The sequence below is a fragment of the Chroicocephalus ridibundus genome, chromosome 15 (assembly GCF_963924245.1).
Source record: "Chroicocephalus ridibundus chromosome 15, bChrRid1.1, whole genome shotgun sequence".
In the NCBI taxonomy this organism is placed as follows: Eukaryota; Metazoa; Chordata; class Aves; order Charadriiformes; family Laridae; genus Chroicocephalus; species Chroicocephalus ridibundus.
This window is the reverse complement of record NC_086298.1, coordinates 7,905,559-7,929,087: the sequence shown is the minus strand read 5'-3', so window position 1 is coordinate 7,929,087 and position 23,529 is coordinate 7,905,559. Positions and strand designations below refer to the sequence as shown.

The 23,529-nt window shown below is 49.5% G+C and overlaps 1 protein-coding gene across 2 annotated transcripts in view; it reads left to right on the top strand.

Annotated features, from left to right (window-relative positions):
* The window catches only part of PBX3 (PBX homeobox 3), a 113,015-nt gene that overhangs the window by 16,494 nt on the left and 72,992 nt on the right, over positions 1–23,529 (top strand). The gene's annotated exons all lie outside the window — the stretch shown is intronic.

Sequence of the window (23,529 nt, the reverse complement as noted above, 5' to 3'; positions counted from 1 at the left end):
GTGCTGTTTCAGCTCTCTCTTCCCAACAGTATCATTAATTGATTAAAAAATACGGCGCTAGGAAAAGCCGGTGTTAGTTTTCAGCTCTCGTCCTAAAGCCTTTTTATATCTGGGAAGGCTGTTTGGAAGCGACAGTGCAATCCTCTGCGCCGAATTTTGCACCGGAGATCTGAAGAAATGTGCCGGGGTGCCGGGAAGATGGGATGTAAACAGGCTGTGTAATTCCCGGGATGTGGCAGGGTGTTTTTGTAGCGCGAGCAGCAGCGAATGGCACCCTGCCAACGCTAGGTGCAAGCTCTTGTTACAGAGAGGGGTTGCGCCTGTTCTCATTTCTTCTTGAAATGGCTTAATTGGTGTCAGCACCCCAGGGATAAAGGCCTCTAACACTGAAATCCACACGATTCACCCTGTCTCTGCTCAGTGTAGGGAAACTGGTAACAACTGGTGGTGAATGAGGAGTGAACGGTGCTGTAACAATACTCGATGATGTTTGGGATGACAGAAATTAATACGCACTTGCTTGAAGAAAGCAATGATTAATGGCAGTGAGCAAGGGAATGCTGTCCCTCCTTTAACTCCACTTTGATGGGGATTGAAAAGCAAAAGGCTGTTTCCATTCTCTCTCGAAAGCAGAGGTCACCCAGAGTACATTACAGCAATTTTTCCTCTCTGTTTTTTATTTCATAAATATTATGATAAGCATAGATTAGATAGATTTTTTCACGGAGGCTTAAAAGGATATTTTATGTCTCTTTGCCGTTTGCGCTCAACAAAGAAATCTGATTTCTTCTGTTTATGTGTTAGATCGTTTTACTTCGCGGTGGAATAATTAGTGTAATTAAGAATTTTAAAAGCTCACCATCGTGTTAGTTTTTCTCAGGTTTTTGCAGTCGCAATTTCATGGGCTTCATTTCCCAAGTGCTGACAGGTCAGAACGAGGCAAGGAGTGTTGCCGAGAAAAGAAAAAAAAAGGTTAAAAATCCAAGATTCCTCATTGAATTTTTGATGTAAATATATTTTGCAAGATCCTCGCGCTTGTCAGCGGCTTTCTAAGCTATTTGATAAAGAATCTTTATTCTACAAGAAGACTGAAATAACACAACAGTGCTTTGGATAATGAATTCTTCATCTAAGCAGAACTTTAAAACAAAGTACGATGTTGGCATTTTTTTCTTTGAGTGAGAGGGCTGATACATCTTTGGGATCCGACAGGAAGACATAAATTAATAGAGTTCTGGAGATCAGTTTCTCATTAATAATCCATTTTGTCATGGTTCTTGGCATTGTCAGCCTAGTAGCTGGTTCATATTTTGCTACAGGATAAAAGCACATGATGTCTTAAGGCACAACATACGGAGAAGGAGTTTATCATCTTTTGGAAAAACTATCTCTGAAAAAATAGATTGTTTTGCAGGAAATAAATGTCAATTTTGAGTTTTATGCATTTTTAATCTTCAAAAAGGTTTTTTAGTGTACACAGTTGCAAAAATAGAATCCTGAGTTGGAGGAGGTTGTTTCCAACAGCCATTGCTTTGCCTTTGTCCTCTCCTGTCTTCTGGGGTTTGATTTTTTTAGAAATTGCAATGGATCCCAGACCTTTAATACTGCCTTTTTAGACTCTGTGGCACATTGTGTCCAGCTTAAAACACATAATTGAAAAAAAAATGATGGTTTTTCTTTTGAATGGGTAAACATAAAACCTTTGTTACGTTCGCACTTTCCCAGAAATGTGGGACATGCTCGAAAGACCAAGGTATATTTCCCCAGTATTTTCAAAACGGAAAAGGTTGCTTTTTCATGAGTATGACGACATAAATTGCAGTCATTTACCCTCTTGAAGTCTTATGTTTGGTATTTTATATATCTTAAGGTAGTGGCAGCCTGGCAAACAGTGTAGCCACTTAAAAAGTGTTCACCTTGTGCTGTCATCCCAAGTAAGGAAGAATGGAGACTGATTTAGTTGCGTGCCCTTTATTTTATACACTGAAGAGTGACATAATGCAGGTCTCTTAGAACTTGCCATGCTTTTGGGAGGGATAAAGGGGAGGAAAAAAAGACGACACCAGCCCAGAGAGCTTAGTTGTAAGGTTTAACTGGGCTCAAACATTCATAATTTAGTCCAAGGTAAACGGTCTGTTCAGGAAGGCATGGAGGGAGGGAGGGAGGGAGGGAGAGGCTCTGGGGAGAGGGCCGAGGGAGTCGGGAATAGCGGGAAGGAAGCGCTGGATGTCTGGACTGTAGTGTGGACCTGGATGTCAGGACTGCAGCGGGGACCCGACCTGCCCGTGGCGGAGCGTCCCTGCGCAGGGGGGATGCAGCGGCACCCTCGGCGTGTTGTTTGGCAGAGTCATGGTGGGGAAGAGAGTCACGGGCGTAACCAGAGGATGCCAGACGGCTCCTCTGGTGCCGTCCCACCGCCCGGCAGATCACAGCGGGGATGGTCCGCAGGGCAGACAGGGAAGCTTTGCATGGGTACGTGCCAGGGTCTTCGGTGATTTAGCTTCATCCTGATGATCTTTCGACCTCCACGAGCTTCATATTCACTCTTAAGGAAAGAGCAGACCAGATAAAACCGTTGATGCATCTTCCGGCATTTCCTGGTGGGTGGATGAGAGGTGAGGGCTGTCTCGCCGTCTGTCCGCGGCGAGAGCTGGCTGGGGCACCCAGCAGCATTTGACACTTGCCATGGCTAGGAGCACGGCGTTTACTTCATCAGCAGGAATATACAACCGTTTACAGCTCGTTTTTTGCCTGAAAACAGGGAAGGTTTGAATTATGAAGATTTAGAACATGCTTCCTTACACGGAGTTGCAAAGGACATTTGTCTCAGCACATTGTAGTGAAATTTTAAAGAGCAGGTTTTGACAGGAGACATTTTGCTGACACAGAATATTTTGTTCACTTCTGACTCTCAAATAAGTGCTACTTCTGTCATAATGATTGATTTATATTCGTTTTAGACCATACATTTTACATCCTCTCTTTTAGTGCTTATGGCTACACAGCTTCAGAATAGCACAGTTTTAAAACTGTTACGAGCCTGGCATCACATTTCACATTCCACTAATAAAAAAAATTGGTTGTAATGGGTTGTAGGTATTTTGTGGCATCGTATATTTAGAATAAAATGCTAATTTCTATTATCTCCTGGAAAAAGAAAAGTTTAAAATGAAGATTCCTGTTAAGAAATTGGTACAGAGTTGTAATTGAAATTATTCCTAATAACAGAGCCGTGAAAGGCCCAGTGACCTGCAGAATGCTGTTCCCACGGCTCTTATCATAGGTGCTGTGAAATTAAGTGCTGAGCATCTTCCCCATCCCCTGTGGTGTGGTGGGAGCCGCTGGCACTCGGGGAAGCGCCGGGTTCCTCCCAGGTCCGGATCCAGCCCTTCGTCCTGCTGGAAATCCCAGCCGGGGCGGGCGGATGCGCTGCCTTTACATTAGCCCAGTCGCTGCCCTTCCCATGCCCCACAAGAGCCCCAGCACAGCTCAGCAGATAAATACCTCAGGGAAAATAATGCCGAAGCCTTTGCTGCAAGTTTTGTTTGAAACACGTTCTCCAGGTAGCAAAAGCCTTCTCATTAGAGCAGGGCCCTCGCGTGGGCGCCGGGGTTTGGGGCAGAAGCAGCTGGTTTGTGTCCAGGCGTGTCTCGGGGCACGAGGAGGCTCTGCTTTCGCCCCGCCGAGGCTCCTGTGCTCCGCGTTCAGAGCCCTTCACGCTGCAGTGGTGGCGTGTGGCTTTTGGTGACACGACTGGCGCCACAGCCTGGTCTTGTCCTTCAAAATCAACGCTCAAGCACATCTTAGCGTGGAATTATAGTACTTATCCTTCCCATCTTTAAAAAACATCCCTAGGAACATATCACTGAGCGCGGACGTGAAGTAAAATGACTTTGGTCAGAGAGGGCTGGTTCTCTGAGCCCTTCTTTGGCCGGGAGACACGACGCTTTGTCCTCTGAGCTGGTGAAGAACTGGCAGTACGGAAGGGGTCAAATTCGGCTGCCTTTGGCTTTGCTGAAAATATATATACATATTGAGATATTTAATTCCTAGAGAACGAAGAAACTAATATTCACGCAAGGCTTCAGGAAAAAAGGGCTTCCAAGATGTTACAGATTTTGGAAATATTTGACAATGTTAGCAACATCAACTACTGACAAAAAACCCTCTCTCCAGAAAATCTTTCACAGTTGTGCCAAGAAAAGCAGCTTCGATGGAACATTTTCATAAACTATCATCAGTTATGCAGCAGCAGCTTCACAAATCAGAAATGATATCTTCAGGCACTGCTGTCAAGTGTTATTCAAATAATACCAGCCTCACATTTGAATAACAGCAGACATTTTGAATTAATTAATCAGATGAGATAGTCTAGGCCTTTTCTCATTAGTCTCTGGGTCAGGCATGGGAAGATATATGCGTTGGTGATGATATACTTGTCTTTAATCGTGATTTATGAAGATTTAGGATTGTGTGTGATTTGTCAAAGGTTCTGGGAAAAGGCTGGTGCATATTTCATTACCTAATCTGAGATTGATTTCGTGATGCTGAGAGATATAACCCTATTGTTCGGGTATGTGGGAAGCGCAGGTAGACACGGCATCCCAGGGTTTTACTGGCTTATCTTTGCGACTGTCAAACAATGCTGTAAACTTTTACTGCCAGCAGTTAACAATTCCTGCTTTAATTATAGGCAAATTCTTCATTCTGTCCAAAGGGGAAGCTTCAGTAGTTATTTAGTTAAAAAGCATAACAGACCTTATAACTATGACCCAGTGTAAATCATGGACAAAGTTGGCAAATTTCATGGCTTGGTCATGGTGAAAATATAAAATTTCATGGTTTGTCACAGATTAATAGAAAAATCCTATTAAAACTGTGCAAATAACAGAACAACAAGTTAGGTGGAGATCCTTACATGGCACCTTCCTACTCACAGGATTTATTTTTGGTTGAAATCACCACTAACGACACAAGGCCCTCTGCATGCTTTTCTTTGCTGCGCTGTTTTCTATTCAGTTTAATTAGTATTTGTTGTTTGGTTTGGACTGAATAATTATCGTGCAATTGTTTTGAAGCATTATTTACATAAGAAAGCATGTGTTACATTGCTTCTGCAGTGAAAGGAGCCTTGAAAACGAAATATCTGAATACAAATTATGTATTTTTTTTTTTTAAATCATACGAATTGCTGTATCTAATAATTCATCAGTAACGGGGACCTTCTGTATTGGCGCAAGGTCTGGCAGCGCGGCAGGTTCCCGAAGAAGAAGAGCCCGTGGCTGCCGGCGTGGCGGGGGGAAGCGCTGGGTCCTGGCCGCGGCAGCCAGCCCTGCCCACAGCTTTCACAGCAGCAGGCCGTGGACCAGCCTCCAGTTCCCCGCAGATTGCTGGGCGCCCGCATCCTCGTTTGTAATCAAAAAGTTCGTGTCTTTCGCTGTTCTTGGGGCAGCCTTGCGGCCCGTCTGTCATGGCTCCGGCGGTGCTCCGTGCGCGTGCAGGACGCCGCAGCAGCCCCTGTCTCACCCAGCCGTGAGTCCCCCCTGTTCAGCCGCCCGCCCTGACCGAAGGCTGGTGCGGGGAAGCTTTGACATACGGGGCTTATACTGTTTGCTTTTGTCCTAATTTGATTGTATCCAGAATTTTGATCAGTGATACAGGAATTTGGATCTAGGCCAAGATACCCCAACCATACTGAGCTCTTCCAACGGATCCTCTTCTAGAGGGAGCAGTTTGTTGCTGAAGTGGCCAATTTAAGAAGAAAATGGCAGTTGTTCTGCGTTGGAATAGTGATAAAAAAGAATCAAAGTCTCAGAATAAGGACTTTTAAGAACGACGTCAAAATAGTCATCACAATAGCAGTCAGTGAAAGCTTTGTACCTTAAATCGCCTGGAATTTCACATATGAAACTTATTTTAAAAAATGTGTTTGTGCTATTTTCATATGAGGCTTTCCTTTGCAAATATAAGGTCTAGAAATACATTTTTAAGGGAAGGATGCAACGGTTCAAATAATCACATGATTCTGAAATCTCGGCCTTTATGGGAGACAAAATGATGAGTCTTGGCAAAAAGGAAAAATGCCACAACGTGAGAAATAAGTTCATGATTCCTATTAAAGAAAAATACATCCATGGGTATTGTTTATATCAAGTTTCACAATTAACTCTTTTCAGGTCACCTGCATCAAGAACTTCATCTGCACTCTAACCAACTACCGTGTACAGGTAGTAATTAAAAGAACATCTAATGACAGTGTGGATAATAATTTTTCTTTTTTCCCCACCACAGATAGTCATAAAATACAGAAGGGAAGAAAAAAAAATTGGTTTGGATTATTGACTAGTGTTTTGCTAATAAGAAATTAAATTTATCGACCACTGCCATTATGCAGCTTTGCTTCCCCATGAGTTAGTCGGCAGCTCCAGGCAGGCTTCAGCGGGCGCCGAGGCTGTCAGAGGCATGCCTCTGGAGAAGGATGCTTAACCCGATTAGTCAGGTCATTTCTCTCTTTTTGTGTAGAGGTCAACAAAAAAGAATTGTTTTCTTAAGTCAACTTTTCACAGCTTTCATTTTAAAAGTAAAAAAAAAATGCACCAACTTCTAACCACGTTCCAATGCACGGATACTCTGCTTGAAGGTGGGAACCTCTGTCAGGTGACACGGTGCTGTAGTGATCGCTGTTATGCATAAACTCCCGTCAGTATTTTTGTTAATAGAAGTTAGACAGACGCAACTGAGATACCAGATTCCTCGGGCTGTACTGACATCTAGACTCCCCGTGTCACCATGCTGCCCCTGAAGGGAGCATGTCCCGTTCCCTTGAATTTGGGCTGTATTTCTCTTTAGAAGCATAAATACATGTTATACTTTGTACTTGGATTGCAAAAGATTAGCACTATTCTTTAAAAACAAAAGAGGAGGCAGGGAGTGCATTCCATGGAGAAAACATTAATTTCCAAGACTTTTGGATAAGAGGATCTCCTTTTTGGAGACCGTGAGCGTGGAGCTCCTGAGGTGTCCAGAGTGACCACTGTGTCACCAGAGCACTCGTAGATGATGCACCAATGCGTCCGTCTTCAGGGGACGGCTGGGCTTAGTTGGGGGTGTCAGCAAAACCCTAGTTCTTGACTCAAATCACGAGTCCACCTCATATATTTAAGCTTTGCATTTAGGTCAGCTTTCACAGTAAGAAACGGCTCCTGGGGCTCTGAACCCCCGTAATCCAGCTGCTGCCAGTGCACGCATGTGCCCAGCTCCGCGAGTGCCTGACTCTGGGGGCTTGTTCGCGCGAGGTGGGTCCAGACTGGGACCATCACCAGCGGGGAGATGGTCTGCACCTCCTTGGCCCAGCTGGGAAAGGTGACCCTCAGGCATGGGCCCCCATGGAGGCGGCTCAGGGAGGGACCCGAGGTGTCGGGGGGAGGAAGGGGCATCCATGGAGGCGAATGTCCCCGAGCAGGAGCAGCGGGAGCTGCAAGGTGATGGTGCCTCACCCTGCTCTTCGGTGCCAGCTCGCGAAAGCTCCATCCCTGGGCATTGGGTGGCATTCCCTGCGGCTCTTCTCCTGTCGCCCCTGCTAACAGGCAGCATTTCACATCAACAGTGAAGTGGGAGTGGATCTGGGATCCTGCATCCAGATGAAGCTGCAGGGATGCTTGCTCAGGGCTGATGTAGGAAATTCCTCGAGTTTTCCAGCGTTGCCGGTCAGTGCTAAGCATCTCCTGTGCAGGAATTACTCAGTACCGAGTCTATGGTTTTGTGTGGCCTTTGGGAGGATGATAGCTGGTTTTCTGCGTGACTGTTCGCTCTGTTCACCGTACTTTTCTACACTTAAGAGTGCAGAGTGCAGTGCAGTTTCAATACAAACATATACTTCTGTATATTAAGCATGTGCATTAATATATTATTATTACTTGGACTAATAACAAATAGTAGTCAGTCAGTGAGATAAAAAAGGACAGAGTTCAATAGTAATTCTCAGACAGCTTAGCAATTACCCAGACAGCTTGCAGTCAGAAAAGCTGTTCAAATCTAGGATTATGAACTGCACTGATGGCAGCTCTACTGGGTGGAGTTTTAAAAGACTGTATGTTTGCAAGTAATTGCAAGACTCCTTTCCAGCACTCCTCCTGATGAACTTCTCTTTTACAAGCCAGACTCAACGACCGTAAAAAAACCCTCCAAAAGCCAGCGGGCTGGTTTCCAGAACCAGTCAAAATTATTTTTAAGTGTATATTTTCTGTATCAGAAAGATGTCTGTGCTTGCAAGCATCTTGGAGATTTTTCATCCTTCCTCCTTAATGGCATAAATCCCAAATGCCTTTCATTTCCGTGACAATAGTCAACATCAAACAACATGCTCAGAAACACAGATTTTGTGTCTTTGTTTTTAAAAATCAGTGCGTCTCCTTCCTTTATGAGTGAAGCTGGCTTCCCTTGTTACTTGGGATGGTTTCATCCATTGCTGTTCGTATTTTCCGTACCCACTCACTGCTGCTGGCGATGCTGCGGGTGAGACCTGCCCCGGCCAGTGGAAGGCCAAGGGAGCGCTTAAGTCCCACCTAAGCCTCAAGGCATAATCTCAAAACTTCTTTAGGAGCAGGGTCAGCGAGGCTGGCGTTAGCCCTTCAGCACGGTGCCGGCGCGGGGGGACGCGGAGACGGGGCTCGGGGGGCATCTCCCACTCCTGCCCTGTGGCACCAGCCCGGGAGAGGAGAGAGTTCAGATACAAACTTTGTTTTTGAAGCGCTTGAATGAAAAAGGGGTGTTGTTGGATTTTGAGCTTTTTTTTAGGGCAGTACATGATTTTTTTATGGGACGCATTAAATTCTGTACCTCCAGCGAGCGTTAAAGCCACCTCATCACTCGGCACCGGAGGGGAGCGCAGGCTCTGAAGCAGGAGAGGCAGCTGTTAAGAGATTTCCATCTCAGCAGCCTCTCATGCCAATAGGATTGTGATTTGGGAATATAACAAGGCTTTGGGGGCTAAAGTTAATAAATAACCACTGTATTCCCTTTACCGTTTTATTCTCTGTGCCTGGCCCCAGTGCCTTCTAAGCCCAAGCAATTATCAGTCCCTGGGCTGATGTATGTGACATAAGCCCATATATTCTTTAAGCAAGAAGCCTTCACTACAAATTTTGCTTCAAAAAGGCTGTTGAAGGGAAAAAAGGTCTTTTGGGTGGTTGGGTATCTGTACCTGGATGCTGCCAGTAAGTGCTGTATTTGCAGCGTCTGGGTTTTTTATCCCCTCGGTTGGGGGGAGCCCAGTACATGGTATGTATTTTAGGTCACGTTCTTCCTGCTGGTGGAGACAATGCGTCTTCTGTCTGTGAGGCTGACCCTTCTCACATCCAGAGTGTTTGTTGTAGGGGTGTGGCTGACAGAGCATCTTGGGAATTAATTCAAATTCTTTAGTTACAATCCTGGTTAAAAGATCAAGTCATTCGCAGTCGTTCCTGTCGTACCAGGTCCTGACTGTGCTTTTGGCACCAAACGCATTCTCGCTCTACCTCAGAAGGAAGGGTGGCAGACACAGGTTTTTATAAATAACTGTAAAAGCACAGCTCAATAATCTGAAGTTTGTAGCTGATAAGAAAGTTATGGGTAGCATGGACTTCAGTCCACAAATTTCTGAGTACTTTCCAGCAGTCTCAAGTGAACACTTCATACAGGATTGCTCAAAGGGAGAGGATCCAGGGGACAGCCCGAGGCGCCGCTGTGGGGCTGCCCATCTTTCTGAGGGACACTGTGTTACCAGCTCCACTCAGAGTGTCCGTTGGTTTATGAAAATGCTGGGTAAATTCATTACATTCTTATGCACCAGCATCAAACTGGACTCCTTCCTCCACAAAGAGGGACGGGGACATAGGAGGTGTCATGTACCCTCCAACCAAAAGATGTAGCTCAGTGTTATTTCAACTAATTCACACTTTTCGTTGCAGTCCTTGCATTTAAGCCTCTTTTTAGCTTCCATTAAAGTTTTTCTGTCCTCATCCCATTCTGTAGGTACTCAAGATGGAGTTTAACTGTGATGCCATGGTAACTATAACACAATTCAGAAGTTTTAATGGCTTAAATCATCAACCTTGCGTAGTGAAGTTAATTGGAGTCTATCAAAAGTGTATATGTTACTATTTATTTAGTAGCTTTTTAAAATTTAGCTTTAAATTTACAAGACAGTAGACTAGAAATATTTGAGAGCCGTACAGTGCTCTTGCCGATGAGCAGGTACCTGCCGCCGGGCATCGCATCCCGTCACTAACGGTACATCCAGTTGTGCTCCAGCGTAGTACTGAACGCTCTCCTATAAATCAAGCACTTCATGGGTCACAACGCTCAGAAATAACGCAACGCTAAACATAAACGTGGTAGTGCTGTTCCCAAGGCACCAAGGAGTGGGAATCTTGACTAATTTTCAGATGCAGATGTGTATGGTTTTTGTTGAGGCTGATGTGTGTTCATATGCAGCGTTGCGTTAGTTGTTGCTTTGTCCATTGACATACGAATTAGTTCGTGGGGCAGGAATAAGCAGCCCACCAGGGAGGAGGACGGTGGCTCCGGCGCGTTTGTGTCAGCCTTTGACTTTGTATTGTTTTGCACTTTTCTGAGAGGTTTTGATCACGGGTGCTCCAAAGCCTGGCAGTACCAGAGAGGGGTGGGGATTTTTTCTTTTGGGTGTTTTTTTTTTTTGTTCTAGTTCCATTTTTTTTCCCAGGCAGATTGTTTGATGAAGAACCTTCTTTTGTTGTCTGTGCTTCAGTTCTGCTCATCCCACTAATCTGAAATATTGTAATTGCGTCTCCCCGTCTCCTGCTGCTTCCTCCCTTTTGCTCTGAAGGAAGGAATCGGCCGTTCCCTCCGCTGTGCCCGTGCTGTTTGTGGTGAGGACTGGAGCAGGGACGTGCCGGGGGGGGACGGACACACAGCTGAAAGGCTTGAGTTACCAGAGGGGAGGCAGAGAGATCTGGGTCTCTGCAAGCTCTCACGGCCTTTCCTAAACCGAAGAGTACTCTGCCAGAAAAAGGGGCAGGTTGAAGCTCCCGTTTCCCAGCCCAGTCCCAGTGCAGTCCCAGGGAACTGCACAGGATTGTAGATGGGTTGCAGAGCGTTTTGCTCGAGTGGGAGATGAGGAGCATCTCTCTGTTGAAAATCCCAGCCTTTGGCACAGAAGATAGAGACCATGCGCTGTGACAGCTGTGGTAGTTAGAGTAATTGTGTGATACCTGAGCAGACACTGTCCTCTCTGGGCAGGAGTGAGGACCGGGACGTTCAGGACCAGCACCTGAACATGCTCTGCTCCAGAAAACACGTGACTTTCAAGGGACAGAGGTTGCTGTCTCCCTGTGAGCTCACTTTTCTGAACCTCAGTGTGCTGCTGATGGAGCATCTTCCTTAAAATGACGTACCAGAATGTTAGTGTGTGTTTGGGATGAATTCTTAATCTTCCTTCTTAGCCACGAAGCGGTGGAATCAGCAGAGAAAGGGAAGGGCTGATGTGTCCTAAGGCTTCTTCCCGTCCACGAGGGTGAGACGTCTGGTTTACACCGGGTGCTCTAGCTGAAAAGATTACTTTTGGCAAAGTGGTGCTGGCCGTGGGATCTGTTCGTTCCCAACCTGTGTCTCCACCCGTGTCCGTAGACAACTGTGTTCTCCCTCCCTACGGGGCAGCTCTTACAGAGCCGGAGTTTCTGAGAACCGCGGGAAGGGAGCAGGTTCTGGTGGGGGCGTGTGGTTGATAGTTGGATTTCCACCGTGCTTTATACACACACATTATTTCAGTTACACATTACAGCGACAAAATATCATCTCCAGGGGGACAGCAGAAAGACGTGTTAACGCTGCAGCCACATACTATGCTTAACGCCGCAGAATTGATTAGTGCAGCGGTGACATTTCGTTATCCTGAGAGACAGAAGCTGGAAGTGTTCTTGAAAGTGCAACCTCCAACACCAGGCGGGTGACAGGGGTGGGGGCGCCTCCACCCTCCGCATGCCCGGCTGCCAGCCGGCACAGTCCCGGCTGATGGGAGCCCTGCTGCCGCCGCCATCCCTGCTGGGGGAGGAGAGCCCCCGGCAGCAGCACTGCCTTGTCCTCACCCAGTCTGGGTGCGAACAGGGCATCTCCCCGGGCAGGTGTCGCTGCCCTTCCCGAGTCCCTGCCATGTCCAGAAATGGCACCCGTGCGAGGAGAGGGGCTGGCAGGGCCAAGCGTGTGGTGGCGCAGCCGCTGCCTCCCCGCTCACGCGCCAGCTCTGCACCGGGAATGGAGACCCGACGGCTCCTGATCCCGCTGGCGCCTGATCCCGCCATCTCCCAATCCCGCCGGCTCCCGATCCCGCTGGCTTCTGATCCCCAATGGCTCATGATCCCACCACGTGCGGGGCCGGGTCACGGAGCAGGTTTGTCCCATTGTGTTGGTGTGTGACGAGCCGCCAGGCCGTTGAAGCCGGTCTTTCCCTGCAGACGGTGCGCAGGAGGGTGATGGTGAGCGGTAGGGAAGCGGTGGGTGCACCTCCTTCCCGGCGTGGTGCCCCGTCCTCCGCGGCGCTGGGGCAGCAGGTCTCCTCCCCACCAGCGCTGCGCCGTCACGGTCACAGTGCGGCTCCCGTTCACCAGCAGAAAAAGAGGATGTCTGGTTATTCTTGGAGCAGGCAACGTGTAGTTTTTGGAGGATAATGCTGAGGTACTTGCACTGTATTGAAAAATTAATATACTTCTATTGCTACTGGAATTGGAGTCTGATTAGGATTGTTACAGTACCGTAGTTTTAGCTTTTAATTAGTTACTACATTACACAGTATCTAACAGCGCTAATAGAGTACAGAACTGTCATAGCTTTTGTTTTAAAGTGCAGTACTGTATGGTGCTTAATTGTGTAACAATGTTGTTCAATTACATCTGAAAGTGTTTAATAAAGTATGGCACAGAAAAGCAAATCGGAGTGGCATGTGTTAATTGGTGTCCGCGTCATTGACTCCATTTGGTTATAGTGATCACTGGGATATGAGGATCAAATGGCAGGTTGCCCAAATGGAGTCTTCAGACCCAACTCTCTTATTTGTACCACTTACACATGCCCGCGGCCTCCCACACTTGCACAGACTTTCGCACCACGCAGACGTGGCGTTGCTCAGAAGCTCCTGGGAGGAGAGGACGCCCGCGCCTGTGCCCCTGTGCCGCGCAGCTCCGGTGCTGCTGCTCCCCTCTGGGCTGGCGGAGCACCGCAGCCGCCGCACGAGGAGCAGGACGTGGGCACCCCTGGCCCCTGCCGCAGCCGGCCCCGCTCCGACCTGGACCCCACACCGCTGGTACCCAGGCTGGCGCTGCTTTCCCCTCGGTGGGCAGCCTCCAGTTATCCCAGCACAGCGCTGGGAGGGAGGTAGGCATCGGTGGCAGGGGCCAGAGCCCCCACTGCGCATCCCCCCTGGCCGAGCGTGGTGCTCCGCAGTCTCTGGGGCCACAAGGACTCCCTTAAAGGCAGCGTCAAGAAAGCCAGGCTGTCGGCTCAGCTCCCGGTCCTGCTCCTGAGCCTGACGAACGCTGCCGGAGAGCTGAAGAGGACACTCAGGAGCATTTCCCCTTGCAGGTGCAGGAGGACGAAGATGCTCCTGGTGCCACCTGCCTCCCCTCAGCGTGGGTTTGCTGTTCCCCGCGAGAAGCCCGTGGCCAGCTCTCAACGTGGGGCTCGCCCGTCCAGCCCAGAGACCCCCAGATGCCTCCTGCATGGCATCCGGCCATGGCCCCGAGAGCTGCTCCCGATGCCCCAGACCAGCTCGGGAGCCCCGAGCAAGCTCTCCTGCTGCTCGCCCATTGCTTTTCTTCCTTCCCGCTCCCTCCCGGCAGCTGGGTGGCCAGCGGGGCCGGGCTGATGCCAGGGACATCCCGCTGCCGTGCCGGCTCCTCAGTGCTCGCTGCTGTATGTAGCCAATTCACAGATGCATACGGACTGGTGCTTATCGTTATTTCCTGAGTGGTGATATTTTTCATATCAATGTTCTACTTTTTACCCCATTTCACTGAAATGTTCTCTGGAAGTATTTCTTCTGGAATAAACATTTCAGCACATCCATAAGGGTTGATTGTCAAATTACAGCCTTCTTTCCTGCGAGCGCTGTGCTTTTGTACGGGATCAAATTGCATTAGTTATTTTTTCCTCCAGTATAAACACAGAATAATAGTGATATCTTTATTGTATCATATTTCTGAATGAAAAAATAATCACAAACAGATTTTCATGCGGCGTTACTACAGCGCAGGAATGCTTTTCTCGCCAGCCGGCCTCCCGAGGTGGCGTTGGGACCGTGTGGCACCAGCAGCGCCCGTTGTGTTTGGCCGGAGCTCCCCCGCAGGCACCTCCACCCTCCCGGTACGGCCGCAGCGCTTACTGCCACACATTTTCTACATTTGCTTGCATGTGGTCCTGGAAGCCACCTAGCATGCAGGTCATGTGCCCTTAATTTTCATTATGAATGAAGAGTAAAATGTGAAGGTTATTGCCTGGCAGTACAAATGCACTGTGTTTTTTTTATTTAGAAGCTCTATTAGAAGTGTCAGGAGTCCCATAACAAAGCAGGGCAAATATCCGCAGAGACACCTTGTTGAGAAAGGCAACTTGGCTTCTAAAAGGTTTGAATATGAATGTGGTTGTTTCTAATCAAGCAGTCCTTGAAAAGAATTCCCCACTATTACTTACTTCTCTCTCTTTTTTTTCTTTTTTTACTTGTAATCAGCCCATTTTCCTCCTCAGGAAACGCTTCCCGTGCAGCCTGTGGCGGGGCGGGAGGGGGCACAGCCGGGAGCGGGCAGTGGGGCCAGGGGAAAACCCCACGTCAGAATATCTCCGCGTCCAGAAAAGTAGCTCAGGATTCAAAATGGATGGGGTCAGAAAACCACCACGGTGTTCTGGAAGTGAGAGGCCGTGCTCCCTGCTTCCTGCTCCCTGGGAAAAGTGAACCCCTTTGGGGTTTTTTGAGGCCGTCCCAAAGGGCACCTCCGGAGGCGAGACACAGCCACCTTCGACAGGACCGAACCCTTTAATTTTTGGCAGGACAATGGGCACGTTCTGCTCCTCAGACAAGTGCATGCGGAGACGCGGGGACTGGCGGGCCGGTGCTGCAGCCCGTGGCGGGCGCTGCCTTCGCCACCAAGCGGGGACCCCCTTTCCCTCAGTCAGGGTATTTGTTCCCGCTTGGCGGTGGCCGTTGTGACTCGCTGCCTGTGGCACCCGTGCAGTTTGGGACCAGGTGAGGATGGGGATGCTGTGTACCCCCCCAGGGAAGGGTCGTGTCGCAGCGCCCGCGTTGCTGGCGGCTAGAGAAGTTTGCCCGAGCTCACATTCCAGTGCCACGCTTGGCTCCAGGTCCCTAGTGTGACCGCTGCCGTGATGGCGCGGGCGGCGAGCGCGGGGGTCCCCTCCGGAGCGGGGCGAGGTGTCTCGGCAAACCCCCTCTCCGGTCCCCGGCAGCGCCCGTCCTGCCGGGCTCCCTGTCCCCTGGCCGTGCTCATGGGGCGCCTTTTAGCTCTGGCATCTTCAGAACACTTACAAAACCTCCCTCTTTTTTTTTCTTTTTTTTTTTATTTTATAAATTGTCAGTGTTTTTTCCCTCTACGAACCTGTAGCATCTGGCAGCGGGAAAGTACAGTAGGACTCGCTGGCACCGTGGTGCAGAGCCTCGAAGAATTCCGTATTGTGACAACACATCAAAATAAATTGCTGTCAACAGACCAAAACACCAAGTGCTGTGATTCTGTCTGACGTGTGAAGACTCAGACAGGCTGTCTTGACAAGTTGTGGTGGAGCACCTGCAATTGGCAGAAGACAGTGATATAAATCTGATTTGCCTGATATGCAGCACCTAGATATCGTTAATGTTGGTGACAATAACTCTGCATAACATTCCCGAGACATAGATCTGATTTTTTGTCTATTACTTGTGTTGTTTTTTGTCGCGCTCTGATACTAGCTCTGCTTCCCTCCCCGGCTCAGGGTCTGCCTAGGAATTGCTGTGAATAATAAACCGTATTAAAAAAAGGTAATAACAAATTAAGGTTTAATTCAGCCTCTTCTTGAGCGTAGAAGAGGCAGTCATTGTCCCGGCTGCTCAAGGCAAAAGATATGCCATGAAATTTTATTTTACACTAATCATAAAAATAATTATGGTGGGAGTTGTATTAATTTCCTAACTTGCAGCCAAAATACTGAAAATAGCAGGTTAAAAGCCGTGAGTTGCAGTAAATCTTTTCTGAAACGTATGTGGTTTTAAACTTCTAGAAGAGGAAAAGAATCGCTGAATAGGTGGTTAATTTTTACCTTTCGTTATCAATAAATGGTAATTCTTTACAGTAGCAGCATATATCACAGCTCATTTATGAACGCATGAAACATATCTTGGCTCTGGAGTTTAATTACTGGAAGTTAACACTGTCTTCCCTGTCTCGGCCCTTCCTCGCTAACACCGATGGGATGTATTCCATCCCGACGCTGGCAGGTACTAGAAAACAACAACGCGTGTGAATTTGAATTTCTATCTGTCGTTGTCCCCTCTGCATATTTAAAATCTTGGGACGTGGAACATTTTTGCGTGTGGCAATTGCAGAGGGTGTGGGGGGTTGTGGCTTCAGACGAAAGCCCGCGCGGTGCAGAAGATGCGTTTGGCGGGTGGCCCACTGGCCGCTGGGCAGAGCCATGCCCTCGCGGTGTGTTGGGGTTTGAGCGGTGCCCGCGGCGGGCGCGGGGCGCAGAGCCGCTGGGGCACGTATCCCGCCTCGGCCGGCGCAGCTGCCCCGGGGCGCGGGGGCACCAGCGCAGCTCCGCTCCCCCCTGGGGCCACCTCCGCTGGGCGCCTGGCCCCAGCACCGGGTGCGGCAAAGCCAGCGCCGGGCGCAGCAAAGCCAGCGCCGCTCCATCTTGGCGGCCGCTGGTGAGGCGGGGTGCGGCGCAGCGCCCGCGCTGGAGCGCGCGTTAGTTATTGTTGGCAAAACGTGCCGGAACTCCTTCGGCAGCCAACTTCAGAAATGTCACTGTCCAGTCCGAGAGGCTGTAAGAGCAGAAAAGAGGTTTTTGAAATTACCATTCATTCTTGTCTGTATTGTTATTTTATCCCTTAAAGGCTGCTAATGAGAAATAGAGCCTCATTATGATTTTAAGGATGAGAGAGGAAGGCTTTTAATTAATGATATGTAAATGGTCTTGAATTGATTATGTTAGAATATCAAGAGAGATGGGTAGAAGCTGTGGTGTAATATATTTTAATTAAGAATTAATTAAAAATGATGGCAATTTCATAAAGCCTCACAGAAAATAGTGGAATTTACTTTCTGTCAGGAGTAAATTAGCCAGTGATTAAATAAAGGGCCTGCATTAATAGTGGAGTTATTTTTAAACTGTGCTATGAAGAATTGTGTAATTTTCCCTAAATAAGTAAAATAAAAATGTGATGTTTGCAAACAAGTTTTGGAAATGATGGCAGAATGCAAACTTAGTTTTGTGCCCACCTTGTGTCACGATACTTTAGAAAAGTGATTTTAAATGGCTCACACGGCGGGTGCGGTGGTTGCGGCAGCCAGGGCCGGCCGCGGTGCAGGCGGGTGGTGCGGGGCGTCGCGGCAGGGATGGCGGGAGGGTCTGGTGTGGGGGTGCCTGGGGGGAGTTGCGTTCCCCAGAGCTGTTCCTGCTTCTGCCCAGTGTCCCCAGCCTCCCGACGTCCACGCAGGGGAGAGCTTCCTCCACTGCGTGCACACACACACACACAAATACGTATATATATGTGCCCAAGCCGGTGTGCTCAGTTTGAGCAGAACCCACCGCTGTGGTGCTCCCTGCCCCAAGGGTCCCCGGCATGGCCAGCCCGCTGCGCGGGCGTCCTCTGGCCACCATGAAGGATGCGAGTGGCACGGCTGTCCCCACGGGGTGAGCGGGAGGTGTCCCACCACCCTCCGTCGCAGGGCTCCTCCTCGAACGCCTCTGGGAAACCGCAGCTTTGCTTTTCTGCCCCGAGCACCAAGAGCTGGCAGTGGCGTGTCCACCTCTGCCACGCACAGGCGTTGGAGCGGGGCGGCCGTGCTGGTGGCCGCGGTGGGGACGGCTGCACTGCTGCAGGCTGCGGGGGAACCCGTGGGCGTCCCCTGCCCCTGCCCCTCTGCGGCGCCGGCAGCAGCGCTGGCTGCTCCCGCGCAGCCTGAGCAAAGGACAGTTTGCCGGGCGCGTGCCCTGCCCTCACGCTCACCGCCGTCCTCGGCATGTCCTGTGGGGACCGGGAGCTGCAGCACCAGCACGTACCTGGGGAATAACCCGAGCTGTTATTAACAATCCCGCAGAGTCCAGCCCTCCGGCTTTACGTGGGTCCGCAAACACCCCGGGCTGGGGCCGTTGCTCCCACGCTGGCGTGTTGTGCGAGTCCCATGGACTTGCACATGCCATTCTCTAAATGGGCTTTATGCACTTGTTTAGTCGGCTATTCAATAAAGAGCATTACCATAGCAACTGCTCCGTCACATGGTGTACACTCATGCTGTCTCTGAGATAAAGAGCACATTTTAAAGCCGCATATTCTTAATGTCGATGTCCTAAAATGCAATTTTTGATGATTATTATTATTTTTCTGGGAGAATATTTGTGATAAGCGACCAGTGCCTCCTTAGTGTCTCTTAACTCCTTTTACTACTACTTTGTTGGCGGAGGACTGTGTGCCTACGGTAATTTCTTTTTCATTTGTAGATTTTCACATACAGATCATGAAATATTTGTTAGTTCAAGTCACAGCATGGGGCCTCGTGTCAATGGGATGCAAGCATTTTTGTCGTGTTTAGCAGAGTTTGTCTCCGAGTGCTATTTCTAGACAGGCAGTAGCCGGTGCCCGATGCTTGAACCTGACTTTGTTCCTCTTCCGCGCGCTGCAGGAGAGCAGTCCCCATGCAGCTGGCACGTCGGTAGCTCCTACGGAGACTAAATGCGTCCCCGCGGTGGTGTGCCTCTTCCCCACTGGCCTGTGAGATGGGGGGCTGGCGGTTGGTCCCCTCCCGCAGCACCACGTGCGGCTCCATCCTGGCGCCAGCCTGACGAGACCCTCGCGCCGCAGGACGGGCACGGCGGCGGGAGCGCGGCTCCCACGGCACGGCCACCGCTCTGCCCTGGCTCCAGCCCCTGTGGTGGGACCCGAGCGTGCCGCAAACAGCTTAGGAAATGCCACGTGCCCCCCTCCGCCCGCCACCGCAGTAGGCTTGTCACTGCCCCCCTGTCACAGGCCGGGGAATTATTTTCAAAAAAATTTGGGGAAAGTTCTTCACAACTGGCTGCCCAGGCCTAGAGGAGAGGATACCAGGGGCTGCGAGGCTGCGAGATGCGTTGTTAAATTGAGTAAAAGCCCATCGGAGCATCAGGGTGCATTCCCTGCTAAGTACTCTGCTCCCCACACGATGCTATCTAATTGTTTCTTGAATGATCTCAGCCTTTCTGCCTGGCTGAACCTGCCTGCCAGCCCATTCCACGCTCAGGATTCTCTGCGTGAAAAAGGGCTTCCAACTTAGCCTCCAAATATGTTTCCTACTTGCATTTACATCCTGTCTGTTTGAAGCCCAAATCTTCGCTCATTTGGTATTTTACCTAGAATGAGATGCATATGGATGCTTCTCTAAATATGTTGCTGATTTGTAGTCTGGTTGCAAATGGCAATGATGAAACGCGTGTGTTCCTTAGCAACTTTTGTATCACCGTAACCAGAAAACGTGTGCGGGGGGAGGCTGTGGGCCCTGCAGCCAGCTCCTGCAGGACTGGAGACGCGGTAGCAGGTAGGACCAGGTGTCCTCTTGCCCAGCAGCACACCCATCGCTGCGAGTATTAATTCTGTTCCCTGCAGTTATTAACTCAGCAAACCCATCTCCGTGCACAAGTCCATCAAAATAAAGGAGGGGAGGGGGCAGTTTTTGGTGCAAGGGCTTGGGTCAGCTGGCGCGTGCAGAGCCGGGGGCCTGGTCCAGAGGCTGGGAAAGTAGAAAACCCCCATTAGAAAACCATTAACTTCAGTGGATTTTAATTCAGGACCTGTCTCCTCAGGAAAAAATAGCCATATAATCCCCATTGCGTGTCTCATCATAATCCTCCTCCTTGTCTTCCGAAGGCAGTGAAAGGTAGAGAACAGCAGCAGCACACCCAGAATAGTGGGAATTTTCTGTAGGGTTTCTTGGTTTGTCATATGTGTAGGCACCTGCTGGGCCCCCGGCGAGCCAGAGCCGGGCACCACCATCCCCCTCCTGTCTGTGGCCGGGGGTGTTTCCTGGGGGTTTGCTGCGCAGCGAGGTGTGGTAAGGACGATGCTGACGGCACCTGCTCGCAGTCCTCCTCCGAGAAGATGCGAAGAAGGGCCAGCATCTGGCAAGATCCACGCACACGCGTGCACCACGTGCATCCCTGCAGTACCGCAGGCACACAGGCGTGCGCATGCCCGTGCCCATGGAGCCGACCGAGCTCCGGCCCCGGAGGCGCCCCGGTGCCCGCGGCTGCAGCCAGTGGGGCTGGGAGCAGGCGGGACATTCATGTTCACCATCCCTTGCCATCAGCACACACCCGATCCTCTGGAGAAATGCTGCCTGTGCAGCCAGGCTGTTCACACCAGGATGCTCTTGCACATTAACATGCCGTGTGTGAGATATCTGTATCATCTCCCTCCTATCCTGGCTTACTGACTGCAGGAAAAGGCCATTTTTTATCAGTTTCTGCTTTAGTGAAGCAAAAGGTCCTTTGGTTCCTATCCACTGTCTCAAAATGCAGAGCGTGTCATTGAAAAAAGCTCCCTGGTCAATCAAAATGGCCCTGAAACTTTCTCTGCCGGCTAGGACAGTCTCCATCCTGCAGCTGCAGGAGATGGAAAAAAAGCCCAGCCCGGCGCTGGGTGGTTTATGTTATGCCACAAATGGCTAATAAAGGTTTGTCATAACAGAAGCCCTATAAGCAGAAAGGAAGTAATAGTTTACGGCTCTTGTGCTATCTGGCACCATTCATTAGTGTATGCTGTGCTAGTAATAAAATTTTACAGGTTGATCATTTAAATGCAGGTTAGAAATAAATTTGATGACCCAACTGGAAAAGTAACAGAGACCGGTCAGTCTGTCTTTTTCCCCCCAGTCAATACAGCGAGTGACACCAGACCCAACACACCCGATCAGGCGATAGTTAAAACAGTTTACTCATAATAAGGGTATCGATCACGGGGGCTCCAAGCCCGGCGCGGGCTGGCGGTGGATGGCGAGGTTTGGGTGGAAGGGGAGCGAGCGCTGCAGTGGTGCTATGGCGTAATTCCCGGCACCTCTCCTCGTTCCTGCTCGCGCTTTTATTAAACGTGTCCTGAACACTTTGATGCGATAGAGAAAATCAGCAGCCCAGGTCTCCCTCTTTGTTCCGGGCTGAGCAGCGCGCCGGCTTTCTGCAGCTATCTTGATCAATGAGCTGGTATCAAACCTGCCCGGAGGGAGCGGAGCTGGGGGTGATCCCCCGAGAGCCCGGGATTGGAGCGCCGAGTTCCGTGTTGGAGGAGGAGGGAGACAGACAGGTTGTTTGAAAAAATTCCCTTTAGACCAAACACTGATGTTGGAGCTGAGCTACAAACACTTCTGCTGTAAGAAGTGCAACTTTATCAGTTTTCTAGGTTAAATGCTGCTCCTTGGAAGGTAACGTGCACTCTGCCTGCTTACCGCTGCGGCCACATCTCCCAGCAGCCTGTCAGCATTAATTGTGCATCGAGTATGACTGTTATTGCACTAATTAATTAATTTTTCAATACACATTTTTATTTTTATTTTAAGTCCCCCCTTGTTAGTGAATGGGGAGGAGTGAGTGTCTTGGGGGGGCCAGTTTTGGTGCTGGGGCTGTGTCACGGGGCACGTGTCACTCCGGTGTGCGCAGGTTGCCCAGCCCTTGGCACAACGGACGCAAATCCTGGCTGGATGCTCGGGCTTCCCAGCAATGCATTTCTAGCCGATTTTACAATCGTGTGCAAGACCTTCTTTTTTAAAACAACCTCCACAGCAATTTGCTCCAACATCCAAGGCAAATCCACTACCTGTTTGTGATCTTCCACAGGAAATGCAGGATTTGTTGCACCATTTCAACATTTACTTTAGCAATTAGGGGATATCCAGTTAAAGGCTTGGCATGTGCAATGTACAAGTTTTGGTGTAGTGATGTAAAAAATGTTAAACGTTAATATAAGGTTAATTTTGAGTGATTCAACAGCTTGCTTTTAAGTTTCCCATTGACAGCCAAACTGCAGGGTTTAACGCTAAGCTTCACACTGCAGCTTATCTCCCCTTAATTAAAATTAAAATGTGAGCAACAACACAGAGATATTTTGTAGGCATCCTGCAAGAGGAGAAGCAGAAGCTGGAGTGATGGTTGTTTAATAAGATTATAATTGGAGAGTTAAAGCCTTGTGATCTATTTGAAGACTGGTTTGGTGCTGGTGCGGCTCCGTGGCAGGCGAGCCCCAGGTGCCTGGCCAAGCATCCCTCGCCGACATCTGGAACCAGTTGCAATACATCACTGTCAAAACTGCTTTCTATACGTATCTGCATTTACACATTAGTTACCCACGCAGCACTCATCAAAAAAGCTGAACAATCTTGACACGGTGTCCCTGGTGGAACGGCAAAGGTGAACCGAAGTTGGGAGGCAGTGTCTCGCGTCACTGTCTGCTGAGCTTTTACAACAGGAAGCCTGATTAAAACTGAAAGGAAAAATTTATCGTCGCTTCTGCTTTGTATCATTTTTACCTACAAAAAGAGGATTTTGTTTCATAAGAAGCATTTTATAATGGGGGCTGTAGATGCTTTTAGTTTTCATCGTTTGTCTTTGCGACAGAGTGGTGCTTTGCCGGGCTGGTCACCGCAGCGGGGCTGCTGAACGGGGTTCGGGTGTCTTATTATCCACATAATTTCCTCTTTCTAGCTCAGTTCTTGCTTTGAATTACAGAACCCATCTATAGTTCATTCAGGTTTGTTGCACAGGGACTGATGTAACGTGGACCGAGTAAGTCTGGGTAAGACGTTAACATTACCGAACGGTCGTGTTTGTCGCTGCGATGGAACGAGCAGCACTTGGGTCTGCCGGCAATGGGGGCTGCGGAGCGGGAAAGAAAATAACCGAGAATTTCCTTGGGAGTTCAGGGATTAGGAGTTAATTAGGAGTTAAAAGTAAAAATGTTGAGGAGCCGGAATGAGCGAAGAATGGAGCTCACCAGATGTGTCCTTTAGGATAGAAACTAACTGCTTTGGTGGAAACGGGAGATTTCACTCTTGGTGCAGGGTTCAAAGAGAGGCGATGCAGAGTATTGTATTCATTTTTCCAATTAAAAATGGCTCTGCCGACATGTGCTCTTGCAATAAACGCTCTCGCTGTTCCTGCCAGGGCAGCCCGGCACCGAGCGCTGACCTGCGGAGGAGGCGCGGGGTCAGGGTGGGCCTCGTTGCCCACGCCGGGGGTGGCAGCGCCCCATGACACGGCGGCGTTGGGCCCCACGGCTGCCCACCGCGATAG